Raw genomic sequence first — 10,419 nt, 5'->3', positions numbered from 1 at the left:
TTCAGGACCACTTAACACCTTTCTAATTGTGGCTATAGCTATGTCATGGTAACTTGGATGCATCAGGGCAATCAGGGCCTCAGCCAGTGACAAGAGCAAGACTTTCAGCCTTCTATCTTATACTATTATTTGTCTCTGCACAAAATAAATGTCATACCTATCTAAATCAGTATCTTCCTCTCAGCAGCAGGCACATACACAGTTTCAGCTACAAGATCCTTAACAGCTTCCCCAAAACGCCTTCAAGGTATAGAATCTTTACAAGATTGGTACACAATCTTTACTAGATTTACTGCAAAGTTGAACCACACCTCTGCAAAATTTCCTAACACCTCCATCAAGGTTTGGTAAATACTATGGATTTCCATTGATTTTCAGATTACATTTAGAGAAGGGACCATCATTCAGTGTGACTCCTACAGCACTGATGTTCAGATTCATCACACTTAACTGAGGTATCAAAGGTAGCTATGCAATAACCATAAGTTCCCTCTATAATCATCAGAGACAGGCACTTTCAGAAAGCAATTCAGATTTTCAAAGGAATGAATGGCTTGTGGAATGTGTTTACCTCCTTTTAAGTGACTACAGAGGGAGCCTGAGACTACAACGTTCTCAGTTTAGCTATGTCATTGTAGTGCTAATGGTTAAGAGGCTGGAAGGTCCACGCTGTTTCTGACCATCAAGTACTGTTACATTAGACAAAACTAACAAGCAGCACACAGTTCTCTCTCAGAATCAAACACTAAACAGAAGGAACCTGATGTAAGAATCTTACCCAGCTGATTGACATAATTTGCATGTAACAGTTTTACCAATGTACAACAGCCAACAGGCATCCAGTCTAACCTCAATTAGAGCTCCCACTCCCTTTCTAGAGCTCTCCATGACAGTGCCCATGTTATGCAATCATTCCTAAATTAATTTCAACACCTACACCTACATTTAAATACCCTTGCTTTAAAACCTTTGCATGTAGGACTTGCATGTAAAAGCAGCAACAACTTCCCCACATTTCTTCAGGAACATGCTAAAAAGATCTAATGCAGTTAATTGTAATAAAACCATTACAGGTTATAATGCCACTAGATGTTCATAGTAAAGCGAATTCATTAAGAAGAAAAAGTGGTGGTGTGCCTACTCCCTTGTAAGGAAACAGCAATTATTATAAGTCAGCTAAGCTCCATTAGGAAAACAGCAGCATTTCTGAGTTAGAGCAGCACTAGCAGACAGCAGGCCAGCCTGTTTGATACATTTTAAAATGCATTTCTATTAGCCTTCAACTACTATTTTCAACAGTACAATGTTTAAACTGCCTACCGTAACACAGAATCACCTTCCTCAATGTATAACTGAAGCATTCAATAAATGAGGTATTCTGGCAAGTAATGAAAAACAGGGCACTATATACAACAGTAAATATTTGACTGGTTCTTCTGAAGAAAATTGCAGCATTTCAATATTTACTTTCAGTCAGAAGTGTTGATGATTCCCCTGCTGAGCAATAAAAGGGGGAAATTAAAAGCGCCTTCATAATCACTTGATCTTCCTTTTAAAAAATATTTGGCAAAATATTCTCTGTATTCCTATTGTTTGTGAATTAGAAAATGTAAATTGCAACTACATTTGGAAGTGCTACTGTTTTGAAATAGCATCTCAAACTTTGATTTTCCTGTCTGCTCTCTGCCCTAAAGCGAATAGCAGTTTCTCACTATGACAAGATGGATCTGGCATCCTCAAGCTATATCAGCATGAGCTACCATCAGCACTTGCTGAGCATCTATCTCACGTTATATACAGCTCCTAACACATTTCTACTACAATGGCAATTATAAAAGTAACACTGGCTGCTTGCAGATGGTTATTTGATCTCTAAACAATGAGAGAACTCATTTTTGTTACTATCACTGGTGTAAAATCTATCCTGAGTAGAAGACAGACAACAGGTATCTCTAACAGTGTCATCTCTTGAGAGTAATCATCACTTGCACATGGTGGCAAGGGTGACCCAAAATGTCACTTCAATTTTGATCATTCAAAACACCTGGAATAAATCTCATCGAAAGTAGTAACCACAACTGGCTCTACCCACACCTTTTTGTCAGAATTAAATGTGTATTTAGCACAACTAGGTGCAATTCACAGGAGACAAAGTCACCTATTTGCTGGCTCCCACCTAGCAGGCACGCAATTGGAACCAATTTATAAATCTTGTCTCCATCTTCACCAGGCAAAATAACTGAATTAGGCAGTGTGCTGTTCCTAGGACTGGCAGTATGATAGAATTTATTTCATTTTAAAGATTAAATTTGACACTGATTTTTAAATGCTTCCTCTACAAACAAAGGACCAAATCTTTGGTTATGGCTGAAAGCAGCTGGTCAACATTAATCTTATTTTCCCACATCAAACTTTGAGTTATTTCACAATTAAAAGTAAACAAAGAGTTCTGATTTTTCTTACTTGAACTACCTGAAGTTATACCAATAGGCTCAGCAAGCCCTCTAGGCTCTCACTGAGAAACAGGCATCCCCAGAGTGTAATTCATCCCGTCCCAGAACAAATGTCATGATATAGAATTGCTGTCACCTATGTGTTCACCACTGAATAAATGAGATACCTGCTTTTTCAGGTAACAACAACTGAGAAAGTCCTCTCTGAGAGTGTCTTTGTCCAAAGCAACACACAACTAAGTAAAAGCAAACCCGAATCAGCATTCATGGGGTAGTGGCTACAGCCAACCTGGCCTAACTGTAGAACCATGGCAACACTATTGCACAGAACAAAGAATAGGTTAATCATTAATTAAAATTATACTACAAATTATTAAGTTCTGGTATAGATAAAATGTTGTATGCATAAAACCAATTTTTTTTTCTCTGCTGTTAAGAATACTCTTAAAAAGCCTTAGGAAGCAAAATGTGTTGAGAAAGAATTGGCTGAAAAACATTAGCCCATCACTCACCTGAGGAGACTGTATTTTATGGATTAGCTATGAAAAGCAGAATACCTTGTCAAACTTAATTTCATATTTTCTGCTTTTGTCAGCTTGTGTGAGTAACTTCCATCCCCTTTTGCACAGCTCTTAATGTATAATAATGAATAAAGGAGACTAACGGAAGAAGTCAAATATGACAATATAATTAAATTACTCACCATCCAGAAATCTCTAGCTTTTCAAATCTATGAGTTAAATATATGTCAATTCAATTTCCTTAAACACTTGACAGGACCTGTTTTCTATGAGAGTTCTTGCTAACAGGCTTTCAGTCACATTAAGTGCTCACAAAGTGCACAGAAGTTGCATTTTACTGCGCAGCCCTGAGCTGCCTGGGCTAAAGCACCTGAATGTTACAGAAGTGTTTACTATACAAGCCCACTTACTCTCAAACTAGAAAAGAACATTCCTACACATTTGAGTGTAATTTATCCTAGAAAGAAGAAAGTAAAAGTCTTTTATCACTCTCTCATTTCACTGAATGATACTTACAGAGTTCTTTTACAACGCAAAATCTGGTTTCACTGTGAAAGCAAAAGAGCAAAGTCTCAAACACCTCTCAGGTGGTCTCCATTACATTTGATGTCTCTTTCTGACTTAGAAGTTTGTTCCTTGCAATATTCAATAGTAACCTCCTATTTACAAGTTGTGATTCTTCCTACCACAGCAGCACTCCATGAAGCAGATGATGTATTTTTGTTTTCAATAGACATATAGTTGCATATGTCTGCATTTTCCTGTAACTTAATATAGCATTTGTTTCTCCACTTTTTGAGCACCTATATATCCAGTCTAAGTTAAAAGTTATGTTTGAAGAAAACAGATGTAAAGAAGCTTAATACTTGCACAAGAACTTCAGCTGATCTTACAGCAGCCTTCCAGAACCTGAAGGGGGCCTACAAGAAAGCCAGGAAGGGACTTTTTACAAGGTCTTCTAGTGATACAAGAGGGAATGGAATAAAACTTGAGGAGGGCACATTTAGACTGGAGATTAGAAATAAATATTTTACAGTAAGGGTGGTGAGACACTGGAACAGGTTGCCCAGGGAGGTCATGGATACCCCCTCCCTTGAGGTGTTCAGAGCCAGCTTGGATGGTGCCTTGAACAATGTGGTCTAGTGGAAGGTGTCCCATGGTGGGGAGGTTGAAACTAGGTGATCTTTACTGTTCCCTCCAACTCAAACCATTCCATGAATATATGAAATTTCACACATGCACAAAATCCCTATCTATGCCATATGACAACTTCAAGGCAGCAAAGCAGATAAAGTCTGGAAATGAACTTCTCTCAAGCAGGGAGCTAAAATCCAGCTCTGCTAGAACAGGGATCAATTTGTTGGACAAAAGCTGCAGCACAGCTATTTTAGTTGCAAAGACATTGACATAAAACCAGCTATTGGCACTTACCTGACAGGGGCCATTAGGTCTCCCGGCCCTCTCTTGAACAACTCCCTGTACCTCTGCAGCATGGCTCCAAGACCTCCGGAGCCATGCTGCCAGCTGTGATTACAGGGCAACGTTACCTGATCTGATCCCACAACTTGGGCCAGAATAGATCAGTAGAATGTATCCATTTGATCTTTGGGTCACATCTGCAGCTGTGCTAGTGGCTGCTGACTCTGTAAGTGCCTTGGAAAAGAAATGGCAGTCTAAGTGAGAACCTTAAATACTAGACTTGACCTGTTTTCCTGTATCTCAGAATATCTCTGTAGTTTCTTTAATAAATTAATAAGTAAGAAACAAAAACTGCAAAGCCATTTAGTGAGCTCTTCAAAGATACAGAAAAATTTGGTTTAAATTCTAGTTTTGCCTCAAGTCTGGCCCCACTTATGCAAACTTACTAGCAGAAAAACAACCCAAGATTTTTCAACCTAAGAAAACAATGGAGAAAAGAACAGTGACTGGAAACTATGTCTATTTGTTTTTAACCACAAAGTCACAAAATGAAGCAATATCTCAAACATACTTCTAGCAGGCTGCCTTCCCAACAAGCAATCAGTGCAATTACAGGCAGGGATATTAGATCACAAGATGGAAAGGCACTTGCCCATAGGGCCATAAAAATAAAGTCTTTGCTCTCCGGTCAAATCTTCTTTTGCTCCTGTGTATTACTTCTGACTTTCCAACTAATTCATTTTATTTCATTTAATTTACTTTTCTCAAATGTCCTTTCATTGTAATTCAGCATCTACACTAGACCTGCATCTTGACTGACTGATTTTTTTTTTCCCCCTTATGTCCATGCTTGGCAAGCATTTAATAGTAATTAAAGATTTCTCTAGTCTATTCAAAGGGTACAGAGATAATCAACAGGCAGTGACTTTGATTGATAGTCACTGTCACAAAACCTGGAGGATGAAACCTCTGAGTGAATTTCCTTGAAGAAAAGCTATGTAGATATACATTCCAAACTATGACAGAGACATATTTTTACCACATGCCAGTGTTGCTTAGAAAGATGGTACTGTCTACCAGAGACTGGCACAATGAACGAGATTTGCTGCAGCCATCTGAGTTTCTCTGTGATCTCATTTGCCCTGGGGCATCTCACTTCTCAATATTACTTTAGACTCCTTAGTGGTATGACATATCAACAGAAAATCAATTGCAATAAAGCTACAGTGAAGGAACTTTGATTGCTGAGAAATTAAGACAGAAAGTGAATCTCATGGATTTCCAAATAATGATGAGAGATGACAAAACCAACAGCAGTGCTAGAAGAGTGAGAACAACTGAAGGGCCTCCACGGGTCATCATTCCAAATATTATTTCTGTATATATACACTTGATTTAGTGCACATTACATGAGGGCTATAGTACCACAAAAGCTAATAAGTCATTGCCTTAGATGACAGCCTTAGCACCTGTGCTTCATCAGACAGCAGGAGGCCTTGGAAATTACCTAGAGAAGCAACTGGTGACCATACAGCATGCCCATGAAATCCTTGCAAACCCTATCTCAGCACATTGATTAGGTGCATTTTACTCTCAATATCATTAAATTCCACGTAAACACTTTACAGTACTATTCAATCCTTCTGCCCTGATTGCTGTTTTTAGCATCAAGTAAATACCACTTTTGCTTCTTGCACTAACAGAGATGCATTATTTCTGATTTTTCAAGTGGTGCCAGCATGTCTTCAACAACAATATGGAACATCTACTAATTTAAAAGAAAAAGTAATGGTTAGAGAGTGATGTTACAGAAGAGGCTAAGCACTTGTATTTCACAATAGTATGGCAGTGAAATGATAGGAAAACCTTTACAAGTATTTGACATGCTACAGAAAGCCTTTGTTTTTTCTTTTTCTTAAACTGTACTAACCATTTTTTTCATACCAATCAAATTTACTTAGAGTTGAACAGAAATATTAGATTATGTGTCAGCATCAAGGAGAGAAATTCCATTGACACGACTAGACCTCCATTTGTATCAGCAGGAAACAGTGTCACAGGGTCTTGACAGTATGCAGAACATGAAACAAAGAAATTTCATGGGTTGCATCTCAAATTCCAGCCAGGAAATGTTTAAGATAATTGAGATTTATTGTTGCCAGCAAAATGAAGTGATTTTATGCAGATTTCAAAGAGAAAGAAAGGGAGAAAACAGGAAAGAAATTTGCTTCAAATGTTAAGAGGCACAAGTTACCTCAGTATTTGAAGTTGAGCTCCACCAATAATCCCACCTTTAAACTAAAGAAACTAACCTGAACTGAAGTAGAGGCCACTAGTAACAAAGGGAAATGAGGCACCAAAATTCCTGGTGTGTTGAACACTTATTTCTGAGTTCTGCTTCCTAATACATTACACAGCATGACTTTACATGTGAAACACATTTGGCCAATTTCTCCTTCTCTCCTTGGAAGGCTAGACAAGAAATACACGATCAACTTCTGCCATAGGAGATCTCACAGTGGAAAAGAGCTGCAAGAACTCTTTTTTGCAAAAAGAAGTCAAATTTAAAGGAATGTGACTATCCACAGGAGAAGGCAGAAATCACATTCAATTTGTTCCACAGTCTTCAGCCAATACTCTAGAAATCATGTCCCTTAATGGTAGTCTTTACCTCTTCAGACACACCAGCAGTGTTCTCCCTCCCAAAGGTTTAAGAAATCACTCAGTTAGTATGCATATTTTTTCACAGAGGCCAAATAGCAAACTTCTCTTGAGCATGACATCTTCTGATCCTCTGAAGCCTTTCATGCACGCTGGGATTTAGGCACACAGGTATTGTAGGAGCACAGAAATTGTTCCATTCCTGCCTATATTGTGTCTCTGAATAAATGGCTCCAAGCTCCACACCTCCTCTTTTAGCCAACAAAGGCAGCTCCACATTCACAAAAGGTTACGCTATACTCTTTGCCCCCCCAAAAAAATCCCATTTGTATCAATCTAAAATGAACTTTCCTGCATTAGACTGCTAACCTGTAGAACATTCTGGCTGCAGCTTTTATCGATTCCACCCAATAGCATTTTGACAAACAAGTTTAACATTGAAAGCAACAGTTGCAATTTGGCAGCCAAGAGTTTTCTCTCTTTCCTTTTAATAACGTTTCTGCCAGCACTCACTGTTCTTGTTATTCAAGGTGCAGCAGCCATAACTCATGTCTCTGTGGCATTATTGTATGTATACTTTGGAGTAAAGAGGGCTCTTAGGATGTCTAATATGATGTCCTTTGCAATCTATTATTCAAGTATGAATCACCTTGCCAGTTAATCATACCATTATGAATGCTGAAGACATGAAAACCAAGAGGGAGTGCAATGCATACATTTCCAGATTCAGAAAAGCTATTTCAAAAATACAGGCAGATGAGGGGAGACAGGTTTTGAGCTGTGTTGGATTGGTGCACGAAACTGGAAAAATTTAATCAAGGGGCCTTGTGCCTTCGTTGCTTGTAGCGATACCTGAAAAGAAAGGGGGGAAAAAAGCAAACTTCACCTTCTGCTATAAGTAAAGATGTAAAAGGAGGAATTCAGCACATTTGGATGAAACCAAATAGAATTAAAAGCAATAGATAAATACATCATCCCTTTATTTACCTGCACTGTCATTTTAAGCTGGAAGAGGCTGATGCATTTAGTCAGAGTCATCACCAGTACTGCATAGCATCATCAATCTCTTGCCTGTTTACGTGTTAGCATTCGTTTTATTTCCTTGCGTGTACTTTGCTGCCACCTCCAGGACATTGTGGATATAAGACTGGATGTTTAAACAGCTGTAATCGACTGCAAGTTACTTTGCTCTGAGATCCAGTATTTCAAACAGTAAGAAGAGCTCTAGTTTTTTGGTTGGTTAGGTTGAGGCTTAATGTTAAGTTTTGTTTAAACTGACTAAAAATCTGTTTGCAGACACCATTCATATGATGGCTTAGAGATGTAAACACTGCAGGTTGCAGGTTAGAAAAGTAGATAGTGTTTTAGAATAACAACCTATCTAGCACAATGTTAAACTACAGAGGAAACTCTGTAAAAAGATATTAATTCTGAAGGAGACTTCTGTGATTGTTACTCCACCTAACGTCAGGAGAAGAAAGAGGAAACAGTTAAGAAATTGGAGGAACACTGCCAGCCCCTTAGAATTAGGCAATAATTGCCCTGGAAAAAAGTTTCGAGATCCTCTAGAATGAGAAGTATCTTTGTTCTTCCTTTACTAATGAGAGGATCAAGTTCAAGTGGATGGAATATTGGGTATCATTAAGTAATGAATTCTTCTGTTCACTCATGGGCCTTTCAGCCTATTTTCACTCTCCCCTATCCAAGAAGGTGAGTGATAGAGCAGCTTTGGTGGGCATCTTGCCCCCAGCCAGGGCCAAACCACCACATCTGATTACAGACATAGTATATAATATTGTGGGGTATCTCCAAAAGCACAAGGTCCTGAAGTCATAATTTGCAAGAGAAACAAAGCTCAAAGAGATGCTACTAGAATTAGTTTTTTATTAAAACAGAAGACTGAATCATACCTTAACTTTTATTTTTATTATGAATCTTCCTGTCTCAAAGCTACAGAATGCAGCCTCCTTACATTGTCTCATATTTGTGCTCCAGATTTCGCAGTCCCTGATGAACTGTAACAATAGGCAAATGAAGACCTCATACACCCAGACAGAAATGGTCTGCACCAGTGGATTAGAAATTGCCACACTCTGTAGAAAAGATCAGCACAAGTACAGAAGGCACAAAATAGATTTAGTAGCATTTAAGCAAGTTATTTAAGACTTTTGTTGTTTATCCTACCAGCAAGTGCTTCTACACAAATCTTGCTTTGCCTGGCAAAGCATGATTTAGATGACAACCTGCAACACAAACAAACATTTTCCCATGTTATAGCTGAAGTGCTTTGCCAAAAGCCTTTCAAAACCCTATGTACAGGGTAAGTGATGTGGCTCCATTGCTATTTTTATTCTTGCTGTTATTTGAATAAAGACTTGAGTTGCTAGAGAGGAGGTTTATGTTCACTGGGTTCTTCTAAAATCACATGGCAATTATCTTGCCAGAAAAAGTGGAAAGCTCAGTAATATGACTTCCATTGATTTCCTGCACTAAGGTCACTACAAATGTATCAGCCATGAAAATGCATCGAATAGGTGTTTGCTCTGTTTACAATACTACTGAACTATACTTACCTTTCAAATTCAAAAGGCTCAATTGCTTTTCCTCTCTTTTAGACAGAACTCACTTGCCTTCCAATCTGATCCGAATTTGAAGTAGCTACTAATCTGTACATAGAGTATTTCTTTATAGATGAACAGAGCAGTTTGAGATGAAGACAAGACAAAAAATTCAGTGTAGTATTTGTCTGTAACTTGATAAAATTTGACCTGCAATCCAGAAAACAGTGCATCACATCAGTATTTCAGAATGCGTCAGAACCACCACAGAAATTACACCAAAACAAAAGCACTGCACCTAGAGTAAGGATCCAGGTGCCTGGAAAATTCATCCACAGTAGCCTTAACTGAAATAATCAGCTATTCTGAGACCTTGGATTAATATGATTATTTCCTGAAGATCCCTTTAAAAAAATACCATAACACTGACCTTGCAGAACTAAAATGTAACATAAAGTTATTTGGTTCAAAAAGGAAGGCTATGGTAATTCACAACCTATCAGCACCTCTTCAACGTGGCAGAGTTGTGGGTATTATTTGGACAAGGGTTTTAAGTGTCTGCTAGAAGAAATTCAATCATCAAGTAGTAATCAGGATGGTTTGGATCCTTTTGCTCTGGCTTTCTGCTTTTCCCATGCTCTGTAAATAGTAAAGTTTACATTTTTTTAGTGTCTGCCATCTAAGGAAAGCTAGAACTTAAAATAGAATTAGTAAATGAACTGAGGATTCCTAAGAAGAAATAACCCTCTGTAATTCAGTCCTTCCTATATAGAACAGAAACAAAAGGCTCATATAGCCTGAACATCT

At 38.2% G+C, this 10,419-nt stretch overlaps 1 long non-coding RNA gene across 1 annotated transcript; it reads right to left on the bottom strand.

Moving 5' to 3' along the window:
- Positions 1–7,836: 7,836 nt before the first annotated feature.
- Positions 7,837–9,816, bottom strand: LOC137456276 (uncharacterized). Its single transcript, XR_010991008.1, has 3 exons — positions 9,628–9,816; positions 8,965–9,147; positions 7,837–7,906 (listed from the first exon to the last, which is right to left on the bottom strand). It is a non-coding gene; the product is annotated as an uncharacterized lncRNA (long non-coding RNA).
- Positions 9,817–10,419: the final 603 nt, after the last annotated feature.

This window comes from Melanerpes formicivorus, unplaced genomic scaffold (genome assembly GCF_026170545.1).
Source record: "Melanerpes formicivorus ecotype bairdi unplaced genomic scaffold, bMelFor1.0.p_v2 SCAF_120, whole genome shotgun sequence".
In the NCBI taxonomy this organism is placed as follows: Eukaryota; Metazoa; Chordata; class Aves; order Piciformes; family Picidae; genus Melanerpes; species Melanerpes formicivorus.
This window is presented reverse-complemented; position numbering and strand designations above follow the sequence as displayed.